Source organism: Crinia signifera, chromosome 1 (genome assembly GCF_055691185.1).
Source record: "Crinia signifera chromosome 1, ASM5569118v1, whole genome shotgun sequence".
NCBI classification, from domain to species: Eukaryota; Metazoa; Chordata; class Amphibia; order Anura; family Myobatrachidae; genus Crinia; species Crinia signifera.
The window spans coordinates 149,122,986-149,145,675 of record NC_139217.1 but is presented as its reverse complement, the minus strand read 5'-3'; the positions used below and the strand labels follow the sequence as shown (position 1 = coordinate 149,145,675).

Below are 22,690 nucleotides of genomic sequence, written 5' to 3'. Positions count from 1 at the left end.
ATCTATTAGAATGGAAAGACATTTTTGAAGGGTGATAATATTGATGGCATCTAATGATCTGCACTGTAAACCTAGAGGCATATCATTTGTGTTTTGTCAAGAGGTCCTACAAGTCAAACTTCTCAGTTTATACTTTCAGTAACACAGATCTTTTTCCATTTTTGCGTACTAAAATTTTCCCATTTTTATAGTTTGCAGAACCTTCTAAACTGGCATCACTTTCCTACCAGAGCCTGGATAGCTCAGTCGGTAGAGCATCAGACTTTTAATATGAGGGTCCAGGGATCAAGTCCCTGTTTGGGCGAGATCTTTTTAAACAATACTATTGTGCGTTTAATAAACAGCTTTATACTTTCAGTAACACAGATCTTTTTCCATTTTTGCGTACTAAAATTTTCCCATTTTTATAGTTTGCAGAACCTTCTAAACTGGCATCACTTTCCTACCAGAGCCTGGATAGCTCAGTCGGTAGAGCATCAGACTTTTAATATGAGGGTCCAGGGATCAAGTCCCTGTTCGGGCGAGATCTTTTTAAACAATACTATTGTGCGTTTAATAAACAGCTTTTCTAAGTAAAATATTACTTTCTGGGATGGCACAATGAGAGCATCAGAGCCTGGATAGCTCAGTCGGTAGAGCATCAGACTTTTAATCTGAGGGTCCAGGGTTCAAGTCCCTGTTCGGGCGAGATCCTTTTAAACAATACTGTTGTGCGTTTAATAAACAGCTTTTCCAAGTAAAATATTACTTTCTGGGATGGCACAATGAGAACATCAGAGCCTGGATAGCTCAGTCGGTAGAGCATCAGACTTTTAATCTGAGGGTCCAGGGTTCAAGTCCCTGTTCGGGCGTGTATATTAATGGTATCTAATGATCTGCAGCATAAGCTCAGATGCAGAAAAAAAATTTCATCAAGAGACTCTAAAAGCTAAACTTCTCTGTTTATTCTATCAATAATATTAATATTTTTCCGTTTTCAACAAAGAAAATTTTCTTTGGCATATCCTGGTTCAGGCGAGTATCTTTTTAAAAACAGATTGTTCTTTGTAAAATGGAGAACTTTGCAAAGTGGAAAATCACCCATTGAGGCAGGCATCTTTTAATTGTTGTTGCTTCATATACTCATTGTTCATTGAGTATCTGTACAGGCTGGCAAATTCCTATGAAAATTTTAAATGGACTATTGGTTTCATTGTCTTCACTCATTAAAATGATAAAGAAACTATTGAATATGCAGAGGCAAATGTCATTTCATCTGAAATAATCTCCAGAAACAAATGTTTTACAACTGCAAAACTTTATTTAATTCTTCTTTCCTTCAGTATTTAGGTTCGTTTTAGCCTCATCACATGAGCTAGGGAGAATATGTTTTGAGCCAAGAAAAGTCTGTACATTATTTGTCACATTTCAAATATCCACATAATGGACAATCATTTCGCCTCATTTTACATTGGACTCTACTTGATCTCTTTTCAATTGGCAGACATTAACATTTTTAGGCAGTAATTAATTCATCGCCAAGTAGTACAGTTAAAAATTAAATCTGGAAGGCTACATTTCATCAGAGACTCAAATTCATCGTACTGTGAGAGGCACACAGCATTTCAATTAGACTAGTAACAAATCAATTTTCTTCATCTATTAGAATGGAAAGACATTTTTGAAGGGTGATAATATTGATGGCATCTAATGATCTGCACTGTAAACCTAGAGGCATATCATTTGTGTTTTGTCAAGAGGTCCTACAAGTCAAACTTCTCAGTTTATACTTTCAGTAACACAGATCTTTTTCCATTTTTGCGTACTAAAATTTTTTTTTTTTGAAGGGTGATAATATTGATGGCATCTAATGATCTGCACTGTAAACCTAGAGGCATATCATTTGTGTTTTGTCAAGAGGTCCTACAAGTCAAACTTCTCAGTTTATACTTTCAGTAACACAGATCTTTTTCCATTTTTGCGTACTAAAATTTTCCCATTTTTATAGTTTGCAGAACCTTCTAAACTGGCATCACTTTCCTACCAGAGCCTGGATAGCTCAGTCGGTAGAGCATCAGACTTTTAATATGAGGGTCCAGGGATCAAGTCCCTGTTTGGGCGAGATCTTTTTAAACAATACTATTGTGCGTTTAATAAACAGCTTTATACTTTCAGTAACACAGATCTTTTTCCATTTTTGCGTACTAAAATTTTCCCATTTTTATAGTTTGCAGAACCTTCTAAACTGGCATCACTTTCCTACCAGAGCCTGGATAGCTCAGTCGGTAGAGCATCAGACTTTTAATATGAGGGTCCAGGGATCAAGTCCCTGTTCGGGCGAGATCTTTTTAAACAATACTATTGTGCGTTTAATAAACAGCTTTTCTAAGTAAAATATTATTTTCTGGGATGGCACAATGAGAGCATCAGAGCCTGGATAGCTCAGTCGGTAGAGCATCAGACTTTTAATCTGAGGGTCCAGGGTTCAAGTCCCTGTTCGGGCGAGATCCTTTTAAACAATACGGTTGTGCGTTTAATAAACAGCTTTTCCAAGTAAAATATTACTTTCTGGGATGGCACAATGAGAACATCAGAGCCTGGATAGCTCAGTCGGTAGAGCATCAGACTTTTAATCTGAGGGTCCAGGGTTCAAGTCCCTGTTCGGGCGTGTATATTTATGGTATCTAATGATCTGCAGCATAAGCTCAGATGCAGAAAAAAAATTTCATCAAGAGACTCTAAAAGCTAAACTTCTCTGTTTATTCTATCAATAATATTAATATTTTTCCGTTTTCAACAAAGAAAATTTTCTTTGGCATATCCTGGTTCAGGCGAGTATCTTTTTAAAAACAGATTGTTCTTTGTAAAATGGAGAACTTTGCAAAGTGGAAAATCACCCATTGAGGCAGGCATCTTTTAATTGTTGTTGCTTCATATACTCATTGTTCATTGAGTATCTGTACAGGCTGGCAAATTCCTATGAAAATTTTAAATGGACTATTGGTTTCATTGTCTTCACTCATTAAAATGATAAAGAAACTATTGAATATGCAGAGGCAAATGTCATTTCATCTGAAATAATCTCCAGAAACAAATGTTTTACAACTGCAAAACTTTATTTAATTCTTCTTTCCTTCAGTATTTAGGTTCGTTTTAGCCTCATCACATGAGCTAGGGAGAATATGTTTTGAGCCAAGAAAAGTCTGTACATTATTTGTCACATTTCAAATATCCACATAATGGACAATCATTTCGCCTCATTTTACATTGGACTCTACTTGATCTCTTTTCAATTGGCAGACATTAACATTTTTAGGCAGTAATTAATTCATCGCCAAGTAGTACAGTTAAAAATTAAATCTGGAAGGCTACATTTCATCAGAGACTCAAATTCATCGTACTGTGAGAGGCACACAGCATTTCAATTAGACTAGTAACAAATCAATTTTCTTCATCTATTAGAATGGAAAGACATTTTTGAAGGGTGATAATATTGATGGCATCTAATGATCTGCACTGTAAACCTAGAGGCATATCATTTGTGTTTTGTCAAGAGGTCCTACAAGTCAAACTTCTCAGTTTATACTTTCAGTAACACAGATCTTTTTCCATTTTTGCGTACTAAAATTTTCCCATTTTTATAGTTTGCAGAACCTTCTAAACTGGCATCACTTTCCTACCAGAGCCTGGATAGCTCAGTCGGTAGAGCATCAGACTTTTAATATGAGGGTCCAGGGATCAAGTCCCTGTTCGGGCGAGATCTTTTTAAACAATACTATTGTGCGTTTAATAAACAGCTTTTCTAAGTAAAATATTATTTTCTGGGATGGCACAATGAGAGCATCAGAGCCTGGATAGCTCAGTCGGTAGAGCATCAGACTTTTAATCTGAGGGTCCAGGGTTCAAGTCCCTGTTCGGGCGAGATCCTTTTAAACAATACTGTTGTGCGTTTAATAAACAGCTTTTCCAAGTAAAATATTACTTTCTGGGATGGCACAATGAGAACATCAGAGCCTGGATAGCTCAGTCGGTAGAGCATCAGACTTTTAATCTGAGGGTCCAGGGTTCAAGTCCCTGTTCGGGCGTGTATATTTATGGTATCTAATGATCTGCAGCATAAGCTCAGATGCAGAAAAAAAATTTCATCAAGAGACTCTAAAAGCTAAACTTCTCTGTTTATTCTATCAATAATATTAATATTTTTCCGTTTTCAACAAAGAAAATTTTCTTTGGCATATCCTGGTTCAGGCGAGTATCTTTTTAAAAACAGATTGTTCTTTGTAAAATGGAGAACTTTGCAAAGTGGAAAATCACCCATTGAGGCAGGCATCTTTTAATTGTTGTTGCTTCATATACTCATTGTTCATTGAGTATCTGTACAGGCTGGCAAATTCCTATGAAAATTTTAAATGGACTATTGGTTTCATTGTCTTCACTCATTAAAATGATAAAGAAACTATTGAATATGCAGAGGCAAATGTCATTTCATCTGAAATAATCTCCAGAAACAAATGTTTTACAACTGCAAAACTTTATTTAATTCTTCTTTCCTTCAGTATTTAGGTTCGTTTTAGCCTCATCACATGAGCTAGGGAGAATATGTTTTGAGCCAAGAAAAGTCTGTACATTATTTGTCACATTTCAAATATCCACATAATGGACAATCATTTCGCCTCATTTTACATTGGACTCTACTTGATCTCTTTTCAATTGGCAGACATTAACATTTTTAGGCAGTAATTAATTCATCGCCAAGTAGTACAGTTAAAAATTAAATCTGGAAGGCTACATTTCATCAGAGACTCAAATTCATCGTACTGTGAGAGGCACACAGCATTTCAATTAGACTAGTAACAAATCAATTTTCTTCATCTATTAGAATGGAAAGACATTTTTGAAGGGTGATAATATTGATGGCATCTAATGATCTGCACTGTAAACCTAGAGGCATATCATTTGTGTTTTGTCAAGAGGTCCTACAAGTCAAACTTCTCAGTTTATACTTTCAGTAACACAGATCTTTTTCCATTTTTGCGTACTAAAATTTTCCCATTTTTATAGTTTGCAGAACCTTCTAAACTGGCATCACTTTCCTACCAGAGCCTGGATAGCTCAGTCGGTAGAGCATCAGACTTTTAATATGAGGGTCCAGGGATCAAGTCCCTGTTCGGGCGAGATCTTTTTAAACAATACTATTGTGCGTTTAATAAACAGCTTTTCTAAGTAAAATATTACTTTCTGGGATGGCACAATGAGAGCATCAGAGCCTGGATAGCTCAGTCGGTAGAGCATCAGACTTTTAATCTGAGGGTCCAGGGTTCAAGTCCCTGTTCGGGCGAGATCCTTTTAAACAATACTGTTGTGCGTTTAATAAACAGCTTTTCCAAGTAAAATATTACTTTCTGGGATGGCACAATGAGAACATCAGAGCCTGGATAGCTCAGTCGGTAGAGCATCAGACTTTTAATCTGAGGGTCCAGTGTTCAAGTCCCTGTTCGGGCGTGTATATTTATGGTATCTAATGATCTGCAGCATAAGCTCAGATGCAGAAAAAAAATTTCATCAAGAGACTCTAAAAGCTAAACTTCTCTGTTTATTCTATCAATAATATTAATATTTTTCCGTTTTCAACAAAGAAAATTTTCTTTGGCATATCCTGGTTCAGGCGAGTATCTTTTTAAAAACAGATTGTTCTTTGTAAAATGGAGAACTTTGCAAAGTGGAAAATCACCCATTGAGGCAGGCATCTTTTAATTGTTGTTGCTTCATATACTCATTGTTCATTGAGTATCTGTACAGGCTGGCAAATTCCTATGAAAATTTTAAATGGACTATTGGTTTCATTGTCTTCACTCATTAAAATGATAAAGAAACTATTGAATATGCAGAGGCAAATGTCATTTCATCTGAAATAATCTCCAGAAACAAATGTTTTACAACTGCAAAACTTTATTTAATTCTTCTTTCCTTCAGTATTTAGGTTCGTTTTAGCCTCATCACATGAGCTAGGGAGAATATGTTTTGAGCCAAGAAAAGTCTGTACATTATTTGTCACATTTCAAATATCCACATAATGGACAATCATTTCGCCTCATTTTACATTGGACTCTACTTGATCTCTTTTCAATTGGCAGACATTAACATTTTTAGGCAGTAATTAATTCATCGCCAAGTAGTACAGTTAAAAATTAAATCTGGAAGGCTACATTTCATCAGAGACTCAAATTCATCGTACTGTGAGAGGCACACAGCATTTCAATTAGACTAGTAACAAATCAATTTTCTTCATCTATTAGAATGGAAAGACATTTTTGAAGGGTGATAATATTGATGGCATCTAATGATCTGCACTGTAAACCTAGAGGCATATCATTTGTGTTTTGTCAAGAGGTCCTACAAGTCAAACTTCTCAGTTTATACTTTCAGTAACACAGATCTTTTTCCATTTTTGCGTACTAAAATTTTCCCATTTTTATAGTTTGCAGAACCTTCTAAACTGGCATCACTTTCCTACCAGAGCCTGGATAGCTCAGTCGGTAGAGCATCAGACTTTTAATATGAGGGTCCAGGGATCAAGTCCCTGTTCGGGCGAGATCTTTTTAAACAATACTATTGTGCGTTTAATAAACAGCTTTTCTAAGTAAAATATTACTTTCTGGGATGGCACAATGAGAGCATCAGAGCCTGGATAGCTCAGTCGGTAGAGCATCAGACTTTTAATCTGAGGGTCCAGGGTTCAAGTCCCTGTTCGGGCGAGATCCTTTTAAACAATACTGTTGTGCGTTTAATAAACAGCTTTTCCAAGTAAAATATTACTTTCTGGGATGGCACAATGAGAACAGCAGAGCCTGGATAGCTCAGTTGGTAGAGCATCAGACTTTTAATCTGAGGGTCCAGGGTTCAAGTCCCTGTTCGGGCGTGTATATTTATGGTATCTAATGATCTGCAGCATAAGCTCAGATGCAGAAAAAAAATTTCATCAAGAGACTCTAAAAGCTAAACTTCTCTGTTTATTCTATCAATAATATTAATATTTTTCCGTTTTCAACAAAGAAAATTTTCTTTGGCATATCCTGGTTCAGGCGAGTATCTTTTTAAAAACTGATTGTTCTTTGTAAAATGGAGAACTTTGCAAAGTGGAAAATCACCCATTGAGGCAGGCATCTTTTAATTGTTGTTGCTTCATATACTCATTGTTCATTGAGTATCTGTACAGGCTGGCAAATTCCTATGAAAATTTTAAATGGACTATTGGTTTCATTGTCTTCACTCATTAAAATTATAAAGAAACTATTGAATATGCAGAGGCAAATGTCATTTCATCTGAAATAATCTCCAGAAACAAATGTTTTACAACTGCAAAACTTTATTTAATTCTTCTTTCCTTCAGTATTTAGGTTCGTTTTAGCCTCATCACATGAGCTAGGGAGAATATGTTTTGAGCCAAGAAAAGTCTGTACATTATTTGTCACATTTCAAATATCCACAATCATTTCGCCTCATTTTACATTGGACTCTACTTGATCTCTTTTCAATTGGCAGACATTAACATTTTTAGGCAGTAATTAATTCATCGCCAAGTAGTACAGTTAAAAATTAAATCTGGAAGGCTACATTTCATCAGAGACTCAAATTCATCGTACTGTGAGAGGCACACAGCATTTCAATTAGACTAGTAACAAATCAATTTTCTTCATCTATTAGAATGGAAAGACATTTTTGAAGGGTGATAATATTGATGGCATCTAATGATCTGCACTGTAAACCTAGAGGCATATCATTTGTGTTTTGTCAAGAGGTCCTACAAGTCAAACTTCTCAGTTTATACTTTCAGTAACACAGATCTTTTTCCATTTTTGCGTACTAAAATTTTCCCATTTTTATAGTTTGCAGAACCTTCTAAACTGGCATCACTTTCCTACCAGAGCCTGGATAGCTCAGTCGGTAGAGCATCAGACTTTTAATATGAGGGTCCAGGGATCAAGTCCCTGTTCGGGCGAGATCTTTTTAAACAATACTATTGTGCGTTTAATAAACAGCTTTTCCAAGTAAAATATTATTTTCTGGGATGGCACAATGAGAGCATCAGAGCCTGGATAGCTCAGTCGGTAGAGCATCAGACTTTTAATCTGAGGGTCCAGGGTTCAAGTCCCTGTTCGGGCGAGATCCTTTTAAACAATACTGTTGTGCGTTTAATAAACAGCTTTTCCAAGTAAAATATTACTTTCTGGGATGGCAAAATGAGAACAGCAGAGCCTGGATAGCTCAGTTGGTAGAGCATCAGACTTTTAATCTGAGGGTCCAGGGTTCAAGTCCCTGTTCGGGCGTGTATATTTATGGTATCTAATGATCTGCAGCATAAGCTCAGATGCAGAAAAAAAATTTCATCAAGAGACTCTAAAAGCTAAACTTCTCTGTTTATTCTATCAATAATATTAATATTTTTCCGTTTTCAACAAAGAAAATTTTCTTTGGCATATCCTGGTTCAGGCGAGTATCTTTTTAAAAACTGATTGTTCTTTGTAAAATGGAGAACTTTGCAAAGTGGAAAATCACCCATTGAGGCAGGCATCTTTTAATTGTTGTTGCTTCATATACTCATTGTTCATTGAGTATCTGTACAGGCTGGCAAATTCCTATGAAAATTTTAAATGGACTATTGGTTTCATTGTCTTCACTCATTAAAATTATAAAGAAACTATTGAATATGCAGAGGCAAATGTCATTTCATCTGAAATAATCTCCAGAAACAAATGTTTTACAACTGCAAAACTTTATTTAATTCTTCTTTCCTTCAGTATTTAGGTTCGTTTTAGCCTCATCACATGAGCTAGGGAGAATATGTTTTGAGCCAAGAAAAGTCTGTACATTATTTGTCACATTTCAAATATCCACAATCATTTCGCCTCATTTTACATTGGACTCTACTTGATCTCTTTTCAATTGGCAGACATTAACATTTTTAGGCAGTAATTAATTCATCGCCAAGTAGTACAGTTAAAAATTAAATCTGGAAGGCTACATTTCATCAGAGACTCAAATTCATCGTACTGTGAGAGGCACACAGCATTTCAATTAGACTAGTAACAAATCAATTTTCTTCATCTATTAGAATGGAAAGACATTTTTGAAGGGTGATAATATTGATGGCATCTAATGATCTGCACTGTAAACCTAGAGGCATATCATTTGTGTTTTGTCAAGAGGTCCTACAAGTCAAACTTCTCAGTTTATACTTTCAGTAACACAGATCTTTTTCCATTTTTGCGTACTAAAATTTTCCCATTTTTATAGTTTGCAGAACCTTCTAAACTGGCATCACTTTCCTACCAGAGCCTGGATAGCTCAGTCGGTAGAGCATCAGACTTTTAATATGAGGGTCCAGGGATCAAGTCCCTGTTCGGGCGAGATCTTTTTAAACAATACTATTGTGCGTTTAATAAACAGCTTTTCCAAGTAAAATATTATTTTCTGGGATGGCACAATGAGAGCATCAGAGCCTGGATAGCTCAGTCGGTAGAGCATCAGACTTTTAATCTGAGGGTCCAGGGTTCAAGTCCCTGTTCGGGCGAGATCCTTTTAAACAATACTGTTGTGCGTTTAATAAACAGCTTTTCCAAGTAAAATATTACTTTCTGGGATGGCACAATGAGAACATCAGAGCCTGGATAGCTCAGTCGGTAGAGCATCAGACTTTTAATCTGAGGGTCCAGGGTTCAAGTCCCTGTTCGGGCGTGTATATTTATGGTATCTAATGATCTGCAGCATAAGCTCAGATGCAGAAAAAAAATTTCATCAAGAGACTCTAAAAGCTAAACTTCTCTGTTTATTCTATCAATAATATTAATATTTTTCCGTTTTCAACAAAGAAAATTTTCTTTGGCATATCCTGGTTCAGGCGAGTATCTTTTTAAAAACAGATTGTTCTTTGTAAAATGGAGAACTTTGCAAAGTGGAAAATCACCCATTGAGGCAGGCATCTTTTAATTGTTGTTGCTTCATATACTCATTGTTCATTGAGTATCTGTACAGGCTGGCAAATTCCTATGAAAATTTTAAATGGACTATTGGTTTCATTGTCTTCACTCATTAAAATGATAAAGAAACTATTGAATATGCAGAGGCAAATGTCATTTCATCTGAAATAATCTCCAGAAACAAATGTTTTACAACTGCAAAACTTTATTTAATTCTTCTTTCCTTCAGTATTTAGGTTCGTTTTAGCCTCATCACATGAGCTAGGGAGAATATGTTTTGAGCCAAGAAAAGTCTGTACATTATTTGTCACATTTCAAATATCCACATAATGGACAATCATTTCGCCTCATTTTACATTGGACTCTACTTGATCTCTTTTCAATTGGCAGACATTAACATTTTTAGGCAGTAATTAATTCATCGCCAAGTAGTACAGTTAAAAATTAAATCTGGAAGGCTACATTTCATCAGAGACTCAAATTCATCGTACTGTGAGAGGCACACAGCATTTCAATTAGACTAGTAACAAATCAATTTTCTTCATCTATTAGAATGGAAAGACATTTTTGAAGGGTGATAATATTGATGGCATCTAATGATCTGCACTGTAAACCTAGAGGCATATCATTTGTGTTTTGTCAAGAGGTCCTACAAGTCAAACTTCTCAGTTTATACTTTCAGTAACACAGATCTTTTTCCATTTTTGCGTACTAAAATTTTCCCATTTTTATAGTTTGCAGAACCTTCTAAACTGGCATCACTTTCCTACCAGAGCCTGGATAGCTCAGTCGGTAGAGCATCAGACTTTTAATATGAGGGTCCAGGGATCAAGTCCCTGTTTGGGCGAGATCTTTTTAAACAATACTATTGTGCGTTTAATAAACAGCTTTATACTTTCAGTAACACAGATCTTTTTCCATTTTTGCGTACTAAAATTTTCCCATTTTTATAGTTTGCAGAACCTTCTAAACTGGCATCACTTTCCTACCAGAGCCTGGATAGCTCAGTCGGTAGAGCATCAGACTTTTAATATGAGGGTCCAGGGATCAAGTCCCTGTTCGGGCGAGATCTTTTTAAACAATACTATTGTGCGTTTAATAAACAGCTTTTCTAAGTAAAATATTACTTTCTGGGATGGCACAATGAGAGCATCAGAGCCTGGATAGCTCAGTCGGTAGAGCATCAGACTTTTAATCTGAGGGTCCAGGGTTCAAGTCCCTGTTCGGGCGAGATCCTTTTAAACAATACTGTTGTGCGTTTAATAAACAGCTTTTCCAAGTAAAATATTACTTTCTGGGATGGCACAATGAGAACATCAGAGCCTGGATAGCTCAGTCGGTAGAGCATCAGACTTTTAATCTGAGGGTCCAGGGTTCAAGTCCCTGTTCGGGCGTGTATATTAATGGTATCTAATGATCTGCAGCATAAGCTCAGATGCAGAAAAAAAATTTCATCAAGAGACTCTAAAAGCTAAACTTCTCTGTTTATTCTATCAATAATATTAATATTTTTCCGTTTTCAACAAAGAAAATTTTCTTTGGCATATCCTGGTTCAGGCGAGTATCTTTTTAAAAACAGATTGTTCTTTGTAAAATGGAGAACTTTGCAAAGTGGAAAATCACCCATTGAGGCAGGCATCTTTTAATTGTTGTTGCTTCATATACTCATTGTTCATTGAGTATCTGTACAGGCTGGCAAATTCCTATGAAAATTTTAAATGGACTATTGGTTTCATTGTCTTCACTCATTAAAATGATAAAGAAACTATTGAATATGCAGAGGCAAATGTCATTTCATCTGAAATAATCTCCAGAAACAAATGTTTTACAACTGCAAAACTTTATTTAATTCTTCTTTCCTTCAGTATTTAGGTTCGTTTTAGCCTCATCACATGAGCTAGGGAGAATATGTTTTGAGCCAAGAAAAGTCTGTACATTATTTGTCACATTTCAAATATCCACATAATGGACAATCATTTCGCCTCATTTTACATTGGACTCTACTTGATCTCTTTTCAATTGGCAGACATTAACATTTTTAGGCAGTAATTAATTCATCGCCAAGTAGTACAGTTAAAAATTAAATCTGGAAGGCTACATTTCATCAGAGACTCAAATTCATCGTACTGTGAGAGGCACACAGCATTTCAATTAGACTAGTAACAAATCAATTTTCTTCATCTATTAGAATGGAAAGACATTTTTGAAGGGTGATAATATTGATGGCATCTAATGATCTGCACTGTAAACCTAGAGGCATATCATTTGTGTTTTGTCAAGAGGTCCTACAAGTCAAACTTCTCAGTTTATACTTTCAGTAACACAGATCTTTTTCCATTTTTGCGTACTAAAATTTTTTTTTTTTGAAGGGTGATAATATTGATGGCATCTAATGATCTGCACTGTAAACCTAGAGGCATATCATTTGTGTTTTGTCAAGAGGTCCTACAAGTCAAACTTCTCAGTTTATACTTTCAGTAACACAGATCTTTTTCCATTTTTGCGTACTAAAATTTTCCCATTTTTATAGTTTGCAGAACCTTCTAAACTGGCATCACTTTCCTACCAGAGCCTGGATAGCTCAGGCGGTAGAGCATCAGACTTTTAATATGAGGGTCCAGGGATCAAGTCCCTGTTCGGGCGAGATCTTTTTAAACAATACTATTGTGCGTTTAATAAACAGCTTTTCTAAGTAAAATATTACTTTCTGGGATGGCACAATGAGAGCATCAGAGCCTGGATAGCTCAGTCGGTAGAGCATCAGACTTTTAATCTGAGGGTCCAGGGTTCAAGTCCCTGTTCGGGCGAGATCCTTTTAAACAATACTGTTGTGCGTTTAATAAACAGCTTTTCCAAGTAAAATATTACTTTCTGGGATGGCACAATGAGAACATCAGAGCCTGGATAGCTCAGTCGGTAGAGCATCAGACTTTTAATCTGAGGGTCCAGGGTTCAAGTCCCTGTTCGGGCGTGTATATTTATGGTATCTAATGATCTGCAGCATAAGCTCAGATGCAGAAAAAAAATTTCATCAAGAGACTCTAAAAGCTAAACTTCTCTGTTTATTCTATCAATAATATTAATATTTTTCCGTTTTCAACAAAGAAAATTTTCTTTGGCATATCCTGGTTCAGGCGAGTATCTTTTTAAAAACAGATTGTTCTTTGTAAAATGGAGAACTTTGCAAAGTGGAAAATCACCCATTGAGGCAGGCATCTTTTAATTGTTGTTGCTTCATATACTCATTGTTCATTGAGTATCTGTACAGGCTGGCAAATTCCTATGAAAATTTTAAATGGACTATTGGTTTCATTGTCTTCACTCATTAAAATGATAAAGAAACTATTGAATATGCAGAGGCAAATGTCATTTCATCTGAAATAATCTCCAGAAACAAATGTTTTACAACTGCAAAACTTTATTTAATTCTTCTTTCCTTCAGTATTTAGGTTCGTTTTAGCCTCATCACATGAGCTAGGGAGAATATGTTTTGAGCCAAGAAAAGTCTGTACATTATTTGTCACATTTCAAATATCCACATAATGGACAATCATTTCGCCTCATTTTACATTGGACTCTACTTGATCTCTTTTCAATTGGCAGACATTAACATTTTTAGGCAGTAATTAATTCATCGCCAAGTAGTACAGTTAAAAATTAAATCTGGAAGGCTACATTTCATCAGAGACTCAAATTCATCGTACTGTGAGAGGCACACAGCATTTCAATTAGACTAGTAACAAATCAATTTTCTTCATCTATTAGAATGGAAAGACATTTTTGAAGGGTGATAATATTGATGGCATCTAATGATCTGCACTGTAAACCTAGAGGCATATCATTTGTGTTTTGTCAAGAGGTCCTACAAGTCAAACTTCTCAGTTTATACTTTCAGTAACACAGATCTTTTTCCATTTTTGCGTACTAAAATTTTCCCATTTTTATAGTTTGCAGAACCTTCTAAACTGGCATCACTTTCCTACCAGAGCCTGGATAGCTCAGTCGGTAGAGCATCAGACTTTTAATATGAGGGTCCAGGGATCAAGTCCCTGTTCGGGCGAGATCTTTTTAAACAATACTATTGTGCGTTTAATAAACAGCTTTTCTAAGTAAAATATTACTTTCTGGGATGGCACAATGAGAGCATCAGAGCCTGGATAGCTCAGTCGGTAGAGCATCAGACTTTTAATCTGAGGGTCCAGGGTTCAAGTCCCTGTTCGTGCGAGATCCTTTTAAACAATACTGTTGTGCGTTTAATAAACAGCTTTTCCAAGTAAAATATTACTTTCTGGGATGGCACAATGAGAACATCAGAGCCTGGATAGCTCAGTCGGTAGAGCATCAGACTTTTAATCTGAGGGTCCAGGGTTCAAGTCCCTGTTCGGGCGTGTATATTTATGGTATCTAATGATCTGCAGCATAAGCTCAGATGCAGAAAAAAAATTTCATCAAGAGACTCTAAAAGCTAAACTTCTCTGTTTATTCTATCAATAATATTAATATTTTTCCGTTTTCAACAAAGAAAATTTTCTTTGGCATATCCTGGTTCAGGCGAGTATCTTTTTAAAAACAGATTGTTCTTTGTAAAATGGAGAACTTTGCAAAGTGGAAAATCACCCATTGAGGCAGGCATCTTTTAATTGTTGTTGCTTCATATACTCATTGTTCATTGAGTATCTGTACAGGCTGGCAAATTCCTATGAAAATTTTAAATGGACTATTGGTTTCATTGTCTTCACTCATTAAAATGATAAAGAAACTATTGAATATGCAGAGGCAAATGTCATTTCATCTGAAATAATCTCCAGAAACAAATGTTTTACAACTGCAAAACTTTATTTAATTCTTCTTTCCTTCAGTATTTAGGTTCGTTTTAGCCTCATCACATGAGCTAGGGAGAATATGTTTTGAGCCAAGAAAAGTCTGTACATTATTTGTCATATTTCAAATATCCACATAATGGACAATCATTTCGCCTCATTTTACATTGGACTCTACTTGATCTCTTTTTAATTGGCAGACATTAACATTTTTAGGCAGTAATTAATTCATCGCCAAGTAGTACAGTTAAAAATTAAATCTGGAAGGCTACATTTCATCAGAGACTCAAATTCATCGTACTGTGAGAGGCACACAGCATTTCAATTAGACTAGTAACAAATCAATTTTCTTCATCTATTAGAATGGAAAGACATTTTTGAAGGGTGATAATATTGATGGCATCTAATGATCTGCACTGTAAACCTAGAGGCATATCATTTGTGTTTTGTCAAGAGGTCCTACAAGTCAAACTTCTCAGTTTATACTTTCAGTAACACAGATCTTTTTCCATTTTTGCGTACTAAAATTTTCCCATTTTTATAGTTTGCAGAACCTTCTAAACTGGCATCACTTTCCTACCAGAGCCTGGATAGCTCAGTCGGTAGAGCATCAGACTTTTAATATGAGGGTCCAGGGATCAAGTCCCTGTTCGGGCGAGATCTTTTTAAACAATACTATTGTGCGTTTAATAAACAGCTTTTCTAAGTAAAATATTACTTTCTGGGATGGCACAATGAGAGCATCAGAGCCTGGATAGCTCAGTCGGTAGAGCATCAGACTTTTAATCTGAGGGTCCAGGGTTCAAGTCCCTGTTCGGGCGAGATCCTTTTAAACAATACTGTTGTGCGTTTAATAAACAGCTTTTCCAAGTAAAATATTACTTTCTGGGATGGCACAATGAGAACATCAGAGCCTGGATAGCTCAGTCGGTAGAGCATCAGACTTTTAATCTGAGGGTCCAGGGTTCAAGTCCCTGTTCGGGCGTGTATATTTATGGTATCTAATGATCTGCAGCATAAGCTCAGATGCAGAAAAAAAATTTCATCAAGAGACTCTAAAAGCTAAACTTCTCTGTTTATTCTATCAATAATATTAATATTTTTCCGTTTTCAACAAAGAAAATTTTCTTTGGCATATCCTGGTTCAGGCGAGTATCTTTTTAAAAACAGATTGTTCTTTGTAAAATGGAGAACTTTGCAAAGTGGAAAATCACCCATTGAGGCAGGCATCTTTTAATTGTTGTTGCTTCATATACTCATTGTTCATTGAGTATCTGTACAGGCTGGCAAATTCCTATGAAAATTTTAAATGGACTATTGGTTTCATTGTCTTCACTCATTAAAATGATAAAGAAACTATTGAATATGCAAAGGCAAATGTCATTTCATCTGAAATAATCTCCAGAAACAAATGTTTTACAACTGCAAAACTTTATTTAATTCTTCTTTCCTTCAGTATTTAGGTTCGTTTTAGCCTCATCACATGAGCTAGGGAGAATATGTTTTGAGCCAAGAAAAGTCTGTACATTATTTGTCACATTTCAAATATCCACATAATGGACAATCATTTCGCCTCATTTTACATTGGACTCTACTTGATCTCTTTTCAATTGGCAGACATTAACATTTTTAGGCAGTAATTAATTCATCGCCAAGTAGTACAGTTAAAAATTAAATCTGGAAGGCTACATTTCATCAGAGACTCAAATTCATCGTACTGTGAGAGGCACACAGCATTTCAATTAGACTAGTAACAAATCAATTTTCTTCATCTATTAGAATGGAAAGACATTTTTGAAGGGTGATAATATTGATGGCATCTAATGATCTGCACTGTAAACCTAGAGGCATATCATTTGTGTTTTGTCAAGAGGTCCTACAAGTCAAACTTCTCAGTTTATACTTTCAGTAACACAGATCTTTTTCCATTTTTGCGTACTAAAATTTTCCCATTTTTATAGTTTGCAGAACCTTCTAAACTGGCATCACTTTCCTACCAGAGCCTGGATAGCTCAGTCGGTAGAGCATCAGACTTTTAATATGAGGGTCCAGGGATCAAGTCCCTGTTCGGGCGAGATCTTTTTAAACAATACTATTGTGCGTTTAATAAACAGCTTTTCTAAGTAAAATATTACTTTCTGGGATGGCACAATGAGAGCATCAGAGCCTGGATAGCTCAGTCGGTAGAGCATCAGACTTTTAATCTGAGGGTCCAGGGTTCAAGTCCCTGTTCGGGCGAGATCCTTTTAAACAATACTGTTGTGCGTTTAATAAACAGCTTTTCCAAGTAAAATATTACTTTCTGGGATGGCACAATGAGAACATCAGAGCCTGGATAGCTCAGTCGGTAGAGCATCAGACTTTTAATCTGAGGGTCCAGGGTTCAAGTCCCTGTTCGGGCGTGTATATTTATGGTATCTAATGATCTGCAGCATAAGCTCAGATGCAGAAAAAAAATTTCATCAAGAGACTCTAAAAGCTAAACTTCTCTGTTTATTCTATCAATAATATTAATATTTTTCCGTTTTCAACAAAGAAAATTTTCTTTGGCATATCCTGGTTCAGGCGAGTATCTTTTTAAAAACAGATTGTTCTTTGTAAAATGGAGAACTTTGCAAAGTGGAAAATCACCCATTGAGGCAGGCATCTTTTAATTGTTGTTGCTTCATATACTCATTGTTCATTGAGTATCTGTACAGGCTGGCAAATTCCTATGAAAATTTTAAATGGACTATTGGTTTCATTGTCTTCACTCATTAAAATGATAAAGAAACTATTGAATATGCAGAGGCAAATGTCATTTCATCTGAAATAATCTCCAGAAACAAATGTTTTACAACTGCAAAACTTTATTTAATTCTTCTTTCCTTCAGTATTTAGGTTCGTTTTAGCCTCATCACATGAGCTAGGGAGAATATGTTTTGAGCCAAGAAAAGTCTGTACATTATTTGTCACATTTCAAATATCCACATAATGGACAATCATTTCGCCTCATTTTACATTGGACTCTACTTGATCTCTTTTCAATTGGCAGACATTAACATTTTTAGGCAGTAATTAATTCATCGCCAAGTAGTACAGTTAAAAATTAAATCTGGAAGGCTACATTTCATCAGAGACTCAAATTCATCGTACTGTGAGAGGCACACAGCATTTCAATTAGACTAGTAACAAATCAATTTTCTTCATCTATTAGAATGGAAAGACATTTTTGAAGGGTGATAATATTGATGGCATCTAATGATCTGCACTGTAAACCTAGAGGCATATCATTTGTGTTTTGTCAAGAGGTCCTACAAGTCAAACTTCTCAGTTTATACTTTCAGTAACACAGATCTTTTTCCATTTTTGCGTACTAAAATTTTCCCATTTTTATAGTTTGCAGAACCTTCTAAACTGGCATCACTTTCCTACCAGAGCCTGGATAGCTCAGTCGGTAGAGCATCAGACTTTTAATATGAGGGTCCAGGGATCAAGTCCCTGTTCGGGCGAGATCTTTTTAAACAATACTATTGTGCGTTTAATAAACAGCTTTTCTAAGTAAAATATTACTTTCTGGGATGGCACAATGAGAGCATCAGAGCCTGGATAGCTCAGTCGGTAGAGCATCAGACTTTTAATCTGAGGGTCCAGGGTTCAAGTCCCTGTTCGGGCGAGATCCTTTTAAACAATACTGTTGTGCGTTTAATAAACAGCTTTTCCAAGTAAAATATTACTTTCTGGGATGGCACAATGAGAACATCAGAGCCTGGATAGCTCAGTCGGTAGAGCATCAGACTTTTAATCTGAGGGTCCAGGGTTCAAGTCCCTGTTCGGGCGTGTATATTTATGGTATCTTATGATCTGCAGCATAAGCTCAGATGCAGAAAAAAAATTTCATCAAGAGACTCTAAAAGCTAAACTTCTCTGTTTATTCTATCAATAATATTAATATTTTTCCGTTTTCAACAAAGAAAATTTTCTTTGGCATATCCTGGTTCAGGCGAGTATCTTTTTAAAAACAGATTGTTCTTTGTAAAATGGAGAACTTTGCAAAGTGGAAAATCACCCATTGAGGCAGGCATCTTTTAATTGTTGTTGCTTCATATACTCATTGTTCATTGAGTATCTGTACAGGCTGGCAAATTCCTATGAAAATTTTAAATGGACTATTGGTTTCATTGTCTTCACTCATTAAAATGATAAAGAAACTATTGAATATGCAGAGGCAAATGTCATTTCATCTGAAATAATCTCCAGAAACAAATGTTTTACAACTGCAAAACTTTATTTAATTCTTCTTTCCTTCAGTATTTAGGTTCGTTTTAGCCTCATCACATGAGCTAGGGAGAATATGTTTTGAGCCAAGAAAAGTCTGTACATTATTTGTCACATTTCAAATATCCACATAATGGACAATCATTTCGCCTCATTTTACATTGGACTCTACTTGATCTCTTTTCAATTGGCAGACATTAACATTTTTAGGCAGTAATTAATTCATCGCCAAGTAGTACAGTTAAAAATTAAATCTGGAAGGCTACATTTCATCAGAGACTCAAATTCATCGTACTGTGAGAGGCACACAGCATTTCAATTAGACTAGTAACAAATCAATTTTCTTCATCTATTAGAATGGAAAGACATTTTTGAAGGGTGATAATATTGATGGCATCTAATGATCTGCACTGTAAACCTAGAGGCATATCATTTGTGTTTTGTCAAGAGGTCCTACAAGTCAAACTTCTCAGTTTATACTTTCAGTAACACAGATCTTTTTCCATTTTTGCGTACTAAAATTTTCCCATTTTTATAGTTTGCAGAACCTTCTAAACTGGCATCACTTTCCTACCAGAGCCTGGATAGCTCAGTCGGTAGAGCATCAGACTTTTAATATGAGGGTCCAGGGATCAAGTCCCTGTTCGGGCGAGATCTTTTTAAACAATACTATTGTGCGTTTAATAAACAGCTTTTCTAAGTAAAATATTACTTTCTGGGATGGCACAATGAGAGCATCAGAGCCTGGATAGCTCAGTCGGTAGAGCATCAGACTTTTAATCTGAGGGTCCAGGGTTCAAGTCCCTGTTCGGGCGAGATCCTTTTAAACAATACTGTTGTGCGTTTAATAAACAGCTTTTCCAAGTAAAATATTACTTTCTGGGATGGCACAATGAGAACATCAGAGCCTGGATAGCTCAGTCGGTAGAGCATCAGACTTTTAATCTGAGGGTCCAGGGTTCAAGTCCCTGTTCGGGCGTGTATATTTATGGTATCTAATGATCTGCAGCATAAGCTCAGATGCAGAAAAAAAATTTCATCAAGAGACTCTAAAAGCTAAACTTCTCTGTTTATTCTATCAATAATATTAATATTTTTCCGTTTTCAACAAAGAAAATTTTCTTTGGCATATCCTGGTTCAGGCGAGTATCTTTTTAAAAACAGATTGTTCTTTGTAAAATGGAGAACTTTGCAAAGTGGAAAATCACCCATTGAGGCAGGCATCTTTTAATTGTTGTTGCTTCATATACTCATTGTTCATTGAGTATCTGTACAGGCTGGCAAATTCCTATGAAAATTTTAAATGGACTATTGGTTTCATTGTCTTCACTCATTAAAATGATAAAGAAACTATTGAATATGCAGAGGCAAATGTCATTTCATCTGAAATAATCTCCAGAAACAAATGTTTTACAACTGCAAAACTTTATTTAATTCTTCTTTCCTTCAGTATTTAGGTTCGTTTTAGCCTCATCACATGAGCTAGGGAGAATATGTTTTGAGCCAAGAAAAGTCTGTACATTATTTGTCACATTTCAAATATCCACATAATGGACAATCATTTCGCCTCATTTTACATTGGACTCTACTTGATCTCTTTTCAATTGGCAGACATTAACATTTTTAGGCAGTAATTAATTCATCGCCAAGTAGTACAGTTAAAAATTAAATCTGGAAGGCTACATTTCATCAGAGACTCAAATTCATCGTACTGTGAGAGGCACACAGCATTTCAATTAGACTAGTAACAAATCAATTTTCTTCATCTATTAGAATGGAAAGACATTTTTGAAGAATGATAATATTGATGGCATCTAATGATCTGCACTGTAAACCTAGAGGCATATCATTTGTGTTTTGTCAAGAGGTCCTACAAGTCAAACTTCTCAGTTTATACTTTCAGTAACACAGATCTTTTTCCATTTTTGCGTACTAAAATTTTCCCATTTTTATAGTTTGCAGAACCTTCTAAACTGGCATCACTTTCCTACCAGAGCCTGGATAGCTCAGTCGGTAGAGCATCAGACTTTTAATATGAGGGTCCAGGGATCAAGTCCCTGTTCGGGCGAGATTTTTTTAAACAATACTATTGTGCGTTTAATAAACAGCTTTTCTAAGTAAAATATTACTTTCTGGGATGGCACAATGAGAGCATCAGAGCCTGGATAGCTCAGTCGGTAGAGCATCAGACTTTTAATCTGAGGGTCCAGGGTTCAAGTCCCTGTTCGGGCGAGATCCTTTTAAACAATACTGTTGTGCGTTTAATAAACAGCTTTTCCAAGTAAAATATTACTTTCTGGGATGGCACAATGAGAACATCAGAGCCTGGATAGCTCAGTCGGTAGAGCATCAGACTTTTAATCTGAGGGTCCAGGGTTCAAGTCCCTGTTCGGGCGTGTATATTTATGGTATCTAATGATCTGCAGCATAAGCTCAGATGCAGAAAAAAAATTTCATCAAGAGACTCTAAAAGCTAAACTTCTCTGTTTATTCTATCAATAATATTAATATTTTTCCGTTTTCAACAAAGAAAATTTTCTTTGGCATATCCTGGTTCAGGCGAGTATCTTTTTAAAAACAGATTGTTCTTTGTAAAATGGAGAACTTTGATCTGCACTGTAAACCTAGAGGCATATCATTTGTGTTTTGTCAAGAGGTCCTACAAGTCAAACTTCTCAGTTTATACTTTCAGTAACACAGATCTTTTTCCATTTTTGCAGACTAAAATTTTCCCATTTTTATAGTTTGCAGAACCTTCTAAACTGGCACACTTTCCTACCAGAGCCTGGATAGCTCAGTCGGTAGAGCATCAGACTTTTAATATGAGGGTCCAGGGATCAAGTCCCTGTTCAGGCGAGATCTTTTTAAACAATACTATTGTGCGTTTAATAAACAGCTTTTCTAAGTAAAATATTACTTTCTGGGATGGCACAATGAGAGCATCAGAGCCTGGATAGCTCAGTCGGTAGAGCATCAGACTTTTAATCTGAGGGTCCAGGGTTCAAGTCCCTGTTCGGGCGAGATCCTTTTAAACAATACTGTTGTGCGTTTAATAAACAGCTTTTCCAAGTAAAATATTACTTTCTGGGATGGCACAATGAGAACATCAGAGCCTGGATAGCTCAGTCGGTAGAGCATCAGACTTTTAATCTGAGGGTCCAGGGTTCAAGTCCCTGTTCGGGCGTGTATATTTATGGTATCTAATGATCTGCAGCATAAGCTCAGATGCAGAAAAAAAATTTCATCAAGAGACTCTAAAAGCTAAACTTCTCTGTTTATTCTATCAATAATATTAATATTTTTCCGTTTTCAACAAAGAAAATTTTCTTTGGCATATCCTGGTTCAGGCGAGTATCTTTTTAAAAACAGATTGTTCTTTGTAAAATGGAGAACTTTGCAAAGTGGAAAATCACCCATTGAGGCAGGCATCTTTTAATTGTTGTTGCTTCATATACTCATTGTTCATTGAGTATCTGTACAGGCTGGCAAATTCCTATGAAAATTTTAAATGGACTATTGGTTTCATTGTCTTCACTCATTAAAATGATAAAGAAACTATTGAATATGCAGAGGCAAATGTCATTTCATCTGAAATAATCTCCAGAAACAAATGTTTTACAACTGCAAAACTTTATTTAATTCTTCTTTCCTTCAGTA

The 22,690-nt window shown here is 35.8% G+C and overlaps 30 non-coding genes across 30 annotated transcripts; all 30 read left to right on the top strand.

Annotated features, from left to right (window-relative positions):
• The first annotated feature begins 614 nt into the window (after nucleotides 1-614).
• On the top strand, nucleotides 615-687 carry TRNAK-UUU (transfer RNA lysine (anticodon UUU)). The gene has a single exon. It is a non-coding gene; the product is annotated as a tRNA-Lys (tRNA).
• Nucleotides 688-778: 91 nt separating this feature from the next.
• On the top strand, nucleotides 779-851 carry TRNAK-UUU (transfer RNA lysine (anticodon UUU)). Its single transcript has one exon. It is a non-coding gene; the product is annotated as a tRNA-Lys (tRNA).
• Nucleotides 852-2,410: 1,559 nt separating this feature from the next.
• On the top strand, nucleotides 2,411-2,483 carry TRNAK-UUU (transfer RNA lysine (anticodon UUU)). Its single transcript has one exon. It is a non-coding gene; the product is annotated as a tRNA-Lys (tRNA).
• Nucleotides 2,484-2,574: 91 nt separating this feature from the next.
• On the top strand, nucleotides 2,575-2,647 carry TRNAK-UUU (transfer RNA lysine (anticodon UUU)). The gene has a single exon. It is a non-coding gene; the product is annotated as a tRNA-Lys (tRNA).
• A 1,180-nt stretch (nucleotides 2,648-3,827) lies between these two features.
• On the top strand, nucleotides 3,828-3,900 carry TRNAK-UUU (transfer RNA lysine (anticodon UUU)). Its single transcript has one exon. It is a non-coding gene; the product is annotated as a tRNA-Lys (tRNA).
• Nucleotides 3,901-3,991: 91 nt separating this feature from the next.
• TRNAK-UUU (transfer RNA lysine (anticodon UUU)) lies at nucleotides 3,992-4,064 on the top strand. The gene has a single exon. It is a non-coding gene; the product is annotated as a tRNA-Lys (tRNA).
• A 1,180-nt stretch (nucleotides 4,065-5,244) lies between these two features.
• TRNAK-UUU (transfer RNA lysine (anticodon UUU)) lies at nucleotides 5,245-5,317 on the top strand. The gene has a single exon. It is a non-coding gene; the product is annotated as a tRNA-Lys (tRNA).
• A 1,344-nt stretch (nucleotides 5,318-6,661) lies between these two features.
• TRNAK-UUU (transfer RNA lysine (anticodon UUU)) lies at nucleotides 6,662-6,734 on the top strand. The gene has a single exon. It is a non-coding gene; the product is annotated as a tRNA-Lys (tRNA).
• Nucleotides 6,735-6,825: 91 nt separating this feature from the next.
• On the top strand, nucleotides 6,826-6,898 carry TRNAK-UUU (transfer RNA lysine (anticodon UUU)). The gene has a single exon. It is a non-coding gene; the product is annotated as a tRNA-Lys (tRNA).
• Nucleotides 6,899-8,069: 1,171 nt separating this feature from the next.
• TRNAK-UUU (transfer RNA lysine (anticodon UUU)) lies at nucleotides 8,070-8,142 on the top strand. Its single transcript has one exon. It is a non-coding gene; the product is annotated as a tRNA-Lys (tRNA).
• A 91-nt stretch (nucleotides 8,143-8,233) lies between these two features.
• On the top strand, nucleotides 8,234-8,306 carry TRNAK-UUU (transfer RNA lysine (anticodon UUU)). Its single transcript has one exon. It is a non-coding gene; the product is annotated as a tRNA-Lys (tRNA).
• A 1,171-nt stretch (nucleotides 8,307-9,477) lies between these two features.
• On the top strand, nucleotides 9,478-9,550 carry TRNAK-UUU (transfer RNA lysine (anticodon UUU)). The gene has a single exon. It is a non-coding gene; the product is annotated as a tRNA-Lys (tRNA).
• Nucleotides 9,551-9,641: 91 nt separating this feature from the next.
• On the top strand, nucleotides 9,642-9,714 carry TRNAK-UUU (transfer RNA lysine (anticodon UUU)). The gene has a single exon. It is a non-coding gene; the product is annotated as a tRNA-Lys (tRNA).
• Nucleotides 9,715-11,113: 1,399 nt separating this feature from the next.
• On the top strand, nucleotides 11,114-11,186 carry TRNAK-UUU (transfer RNA lysine (anticodon UUU)). Its single transcript has one exon. It is a non-coding gene; the product is annotated as a tRNA-Lys (tRNA).
• Nucleotides 11,187-11,277: 91 nt separating this feature from the next.
• TRNAK-UUU (transfer RNA lysine (anticodon UUU)) lies at nucleotides 11,278-11,350 on the top strand. Its single transcript has one exon. It is a non-coding gene; the product is annotated as a tRNA-Lys (tRNA).
• A 1,340-nt stretch (nucleotides 11,351-12,690) lies between these two features.
• On the top strand, nucleotides 12,691-12,763 carry TRNAK-UUU (transfer RNA lysine (anticodon UUU)). The gene has a single exon. It is a non-coding gene; the product is annotated as a tRNA-Lys (tRNA).
• A 91-nt stretch (nucleotides 12,764-12,854) lies between these two features.
• On the top strand, nucleotides 12,855-12,927 carry TRNAK-UUU (transfer RNA lysine (anticodon UUU)). Its single transcript has one exon. It is a non-coding gene; the product is annotated as a tRNA-Lys (tRNA).
• A 1,344-nt stretch (nucleotides 12,928-14,271) lies between these two features.
• TRNAK-UUU (transfer RNA lysine (anticodon UUU)) lies at nucleotides 14,272-14,344 on the top strand. Its single transcript has one exon. It is a non-coding gene; the product is annotated as a tRNA-Lys (tRNA).
• A 1,180-nt stretch (nucleotides 14,345-15,524) lies between these two features.
• TRNAK-UUU (transfer RNA lysine (anticodon UUU)) lies at nucleotides 15,525-15,597 on the top strand. Its single transcript has one exon. It is a non-coding gene; the product is annotated as a tRNA-Lys (tRNA).
• A 91-nt stretch (nucleotides 15,598-15,688) lies between these two features.
• TRNAK-UUU (transfer RNA lysine (anticodon UUU)) lies at nucleotides 15,689-15,761 on the top strand. The gene has a single exon. It is a non-coding gene; the product is annotated as a tRNA-Lys (tRNA).
• A 1,180-nt stretch (nucleotides 15,762-16,941) lies between these two features.
• On the top strand, nucleotides 16,942-17,014 carry TRNAK-UUU (transfer RNA lysine (anticodon UUU)). The gene has a single exon. It is a non-coding gene; the product is annotated as a tRNA-Lys (tRNA).
• Nucleotides 17,015-17,105: 91 nt separating this feature from the next.
• TRNAK-UUU (transfer RNA lysine (anticodon UUU)) lies at nucleotides 17,106-17,178 on the top strand. Its single transcript has one exon. It is a non-coding gene; the product is annotated as a tRNA-Lys (tRNA).
• A 1,180-nt stretch (nucleotides 17,179-18,358) lies between these two features.
• On the top strand, nucleotides 18,359-18,431 carry TRNAK-UUU (transfer RNA lysine (anticodon UUU)). The gene has a single exon. It is a non-coding gene; the product is annotated as a tRNA-Lys (tRNA).
• A 91-nt stretch (nucleotides 18,432-18,522) lies between these two features.
• TRNAK-UUU (transfer RNA lysine (anticodon UUU)) lies at nucleotides 18,523-18,595 on the top strand. The gene has a single exon. It is a non-coding gene; the product is annotated as a tRNA-Lys (tRNA).
• Nucleotides 18,596-19,775: 1,180 nt separating this feature from the next.
• Nucleotides 19,776-19,848, top strand: TRNAK-UUU (transfer RNA lysine (anticodon UUU)). Its single transcript has one exon. It is a non-coding gene; the product is annotated as a tRNA-Lys (tRNA).
• A 91-nt stretch (nucleotides 19,849-19,939) lies between these two features.
• TRNAK-UUU (transfer RNA lysine (anticodon UUU)) lies at nucleotides 19,940-20,012 on the top strand. Its single transcript has one exon. It is a non-coding gene; the product is annotated as a tRNA-Lys (tRNA).
• Nucleotides 20,013-21,192: 1,180 nt separating this feature from the next.
• TRNAK-UUU (transfer RNA lysine (anticodon UUU)) lies at nucleotides 21,193-21,265 on the top strand. Its single transcript has one exon. It is a non-coding gene; the product is annotated as a tRNA-Lys (tRNA).
• Nucleotides 21,266-21,356: 91 nt separating this feature from the next.
• On the top strand, nucleotides 21,357-21,429 carry TRNAK-UUU (transfer RNA lysine (anticodon UUU)). Its single transcript has one exon. It is a non-coding gene; the product is annotated as a tRNA-Lys (tRNA).
• A 551-nt stretch (nucleotides 21,430-21,980) lies between these two features.
• On the top strand, nucleotides 21,981-22,053 carry TRNAK-UUU (transfer RNA lysine (anticodon UUU)). Its single transcript has one exon. It is a non-coding gene; the product is annotated as a tRNA-Lys (tRNA).
• A 91-nt stretch (nucleotides 22,054-22,144) lies between these two features.
• On the top strand, nucleotides 22,145-22,217 carry TRNAK-UUU (transfer RNA lysine (anticodon UUU)). The gene has a single exon. It is a non-coding gene; the product is annotated as a tRNA-Lys (tRNA).
• The last annotated feature ends 473 nt before the right edge of the window (nucleotides 22,218-22,690 follow it).